The 4054-nt window shown below is 48.0% G+C and overlaps 1 protein-coding gene across 1 annotated transcript in view; it reads left to right on the top strand.

The window, feature by feature from the left end:
• Positions 1–4054, top strand: part of LOC130273629 (succinate dehydrogenase [ubiquinone] flavoprotein subunit B, mitochondrial) — a 189086-nt gene that overhangs the window by 303 nt on the left and 184729 nt on the right. The gene's annotated exons all lie outside the window — the stretch shown is intronic.

Below are 4054 nucleotides of genomic sequence, written 5' to 3'. Positions count from 1 at the left end.
TTGGTGGACGGATGTGGTCACCTGGTCCGCGCTGTGTTGTCACCTTTCCACTAACAAGAAGGGCAATGTGTGACGCAGGAGAACTTGTATACCGCTCTCTAATGTGCTCAGTGTATAGGAGTCTATCTAATGTACAGATCCAAAGAGCTTCTGCCTCCTTCAGGGGAGTGTACATGTGACTCAATGGGGGCTCACAGGCCTGGGGATGCTATAATCCAGTGTTTCCAAACTAGGGTGCCTCCAGCTGTTGAAAAACTACAACTCCCAGCCGAAGGCTGTCTGCGCATGCTGGGAGTTGCAACAGCTGGAGGCACCCTGGTTGGAAAACACTGTTATAATCTATTGTGTAATGGAGGGAAGATCCAGGACTATAATAAAGTGTAACTATTCTTCCTCCACTCACTGAATACACATTACAGAAAAAAGAAATGTCCTCCGCCCAGTGTGTCAGATCGCCCTCCTTCACCTTCTCATGGTCAGACCCCCATGACCTGTCCTGTGGATGGAGAATGTCTGTCTGTCCTGGGGAAGCCCCTTTATCTAAACTGCGCTATTGTTTTTTTTGCAGACCTGATTTTGTAATATGCTGCCTTTTTTTTAACCCTTGAGGACCAATGTTCATTTTTGTATTTTTGTTTTTCCTCCTTATCTTTTGAGAGCAATAACTTATTTCACCATTCACAGACCCATTTGGTGGCCAGTTGTCCTTTTGTAATGACACCTTTCATTTTACCTTATAATGTATGGCGCAACCATGTCAGCCTTGGAACAGAAAATACCAAAGAGGATAGCGGGGAACCACAGCATGGAACGGGATCAGATAAGTATTGTTGTCATCATTGCCACCTACATTACCTGTCTGTACTGACAGGTTAGTGCAGGCGACACTGATGACAGATTTCCATTAAAATATGCCTCTTTTGGCCCATACGGGGCTGTATGAAGACTTTTTTTTTTTTTGAATCATGATGTGAAGTTTTAAAGGGGTACTCCACCCCTAGACATCTTATCGTGACGTCACGGCCCCTGTACAGGGTACATTCACACGGGCAGGGGTTTACAGTCAGTATCCCAATACAAGTTTGAGCTGCAGCAAATTTTCCACCGCAGCTCAAACTTGCTGTGAACCCCCGCCTGTGTGAATGTACCCTAAAAACACTAAACAAAATAAAGAGTAAAACACTACATAGACACACCTTTACATTGGCGGAAGCAAACGTCATGCTTGCATCCGTGTCCTCCCCCAGGCAACAGTTTAGTGTCACATATGGGGTATTTCCATACTCAGGAGAAATTATGTTACAAATTTTGGGGGGCTTTTTCTCCTTTTACCCCTTATGAAAAGAAAAAGTTGGGGTAAACAAATTAAAGACTCTCAAAAAAGAACCCCAAAATTTTTAATGTAATTTCTCCTGAGTACGGAAATACCCCATATGTGGATGTAAAGTGCTCTGCATGTGCGCAACAGGGCTCAGGAGTGAGAGCGTACTATGTACAATTTGAGGCCTAAATTGGTGATTTGCACAGGGGTAGCTGATCGTTGCAGTGGTTCTGACATAAACGCAAAAAAAAAAAAAAAAAAACACACATTTGACCCCATTTTGGCCACTACAACCCTCAAATAAGGGGTACATTGAGCCTTAACACCCCACAGATGTTTGACAAATTTTCGTTAAAGTTGAACGTGAAAATGAAATATTTTTTTTTCCGCTAAAATGCTGGAGTTAGCCCAAATTCTTCATTATCACAAGGGGTAATAGGAAACCCCCCCCCCAATATCGGAGACAGAATTTGGCTTGGATCGAAGGCCATGTGCGTTTACAAAGCCCCCATGCTGCCCCCCCCCCCCCCCCCCCCCACACACACACGTGTTTTGGAAACTACACTCCTCATGGAAGGTAAAAAGGGTGCAGCAAAATGGGGTTACACATTTTGGGGGACATTTTCTCCTATTACCCTTTGTGAAATTGAAAAATTTGGGGTAACACCACCGTGTTTTTTTTATTTTTTTTTACTGTTCTGGCACCCTGGGTGCTTCTTAACCTGTTAAGGACATAGAACGTTCTCTAACATCCCCACTACCTGGGCTTTAATGCCCAAGGACGTTAGAGAACGTCCTGTTGTATTTCCGATCTCTGCCGCTCGCCGGGCAGAGATCGGAACTGGATGCCTGCTGAAATCCTTCAGCAGGCATCCAGGGCAAACGCCGAGGGGGGCCATGATCGCCGCAAATCGCAAGGGAAATCGCCCTTGCGATCTGCGGCGATACCGGGCTGATCGGGTCTCTGGGACCCGACCGCCCGGTAATTTCGCATGATCCCGGTTGTCACAGACAGCCAGGACCATGCTGAAGTATCGGAGCGAGGTGGCAAGTCTGCCACCTCCTCCTATCCCCTGCGATCTGTCGGTTAACTAACCGACCAATCGCAGGAGGGGGGGCGGTTACTTCCTCCCGTCCTGCCCGGCCCCTGAAAGTCCAGAGTGGACGGGAGGAAGACCGGAGGACGCGGCGGGGGACGGGGGAGTGCTGGGGCCCGGCCCCGGTACTTACCTCGTCCCTGAAGACCCGGATCCCGGCGAGGAAGATGGCGGCGGCGGCGACAGGTGAGTTGATCTTCAGCCGCGGTCGGGCCCTTTACAGCAATGCACGTCGCCGTAAAGCGACATGCATTGCTGTAATGGGACCCTGTATACTACAACTCCCAGCATGCCCAGACAGCCCTTGGCGTCTGGGCATGCTGGGAGTTGCAGTTTTGCAACATCTGGAGGTCCACAGTTTGGAGACCACTGTGCCCTTCCAGATGTTGCAAAACTACACATCCTCAGCATGCCCTTACTGTCCAGGCATGCTGGGAGTTGTAGTTCTGTAACATCTGGCCCTTCAGATGTTGCAGAACTACAACTCCCAGCATGCCTTGACAGTTTTGGCATACTGGGAGTTGTAGTTTTGCAACATCTGGAAGGGCACAGATTGGGAACCACTGTATTAGTGGTCTGCAAACTAGTCCTCCAGATGTTGCAAAACTACAACTCCCAGCATGCTGGGAGTTGTAGTTCGGCAACATCTGGCTCTAAAGATGTTGCCGAACTACTACTCCCAGCATGCCTGAGAATGCTGGGAGTTGTGGTTTTGCAACAACAGGAGGCACACTGGTTGGGAAACATTGTCTGTTTCCTAACTCAGTGTTTCCCAACCGTGCGCCTCCAGCTGTTGCAAAACTATAACTACCAGCATGCACTGATAAACTGTGCATGCTGGGAGTTGTAGTTTTGTAACAGATGGAGGTCCCCTCCCCCTGTGAATGTACAGGGGGCTTACAGTGAGTATCAGGCTGCAAGTTTGCGATGCAGCAAATTTTGCGCGGCAGCTCAAACTCGCAGCGGGAACTCGCTGTAATCCCCTGCCCGTGTGACTGTACCCTAAAAACACTACACTACCACAAAATAAAATAAAAAGTAAAAAAAACACTACATATACACATACCCCTACACAGCCCCCCTCCCCTCCCCAATAAAAAACGAAAAACGTCCGGTATGCCACTGTTTCCAAAATGGAGCCTCCAGCTGTTGCAAAACAACAACTCCCAGTATTGCCGGACAGCCGTTGACTGTCCAAGCATGCTGGGAGTTTTGCAACAGCTGGAGGCACCCTGTTTGGGAATCACTGGCGTAGAATACCCCTATGTCCACCCCTATGCAAATCCCTAATTCAGGCCTCAAATGCGCATGGCGCTCTCACTTTGGAGCCCTGTCGTATTTCAAGGCAACAATTTAGGGTCACATATGGGGTATCGCCGTACTCGGGAGAAATTGTGTTACAAATTTTGGGGGGCTCCTTTAACCCCTTATGAAAAGGTGAAGTTGGGGTCTACAACAGCATGTTAGTGTAAAAAAATTAATTTTTTACACTAACACGCTGGTGTTGCCCTATACTTTTCATTTTGACAAGAGGTAAAGGGGAAAAACGCCCCCCAAAATTTGTAATGCAATTTCTCCCGACTACGGAGATACCCCATAAGTGTTTAGTACAAAAAGAGGGGGGCTCACCAAATCA

This window comes from Hyla sarda, chromosome 5 (assembly GCF_029499605.1).
Source record: "Hyla sarda isolate aHylSar1 chromosome 5, aHylSar1.hap1, whole genome shotgun sequence".
NCBI classification, from domain to species: domain Eukaryota; kingdom Metazoa; phylum Chordata; class Amphibia; order Anura; family Hylidae; genus Hyla; species Hyla sarda.
The sequence above is the reverse complement of the archived record's forward strand: the minus strand, read 5'-3'. Positions and strand labels throughout refer to the sequence as shown.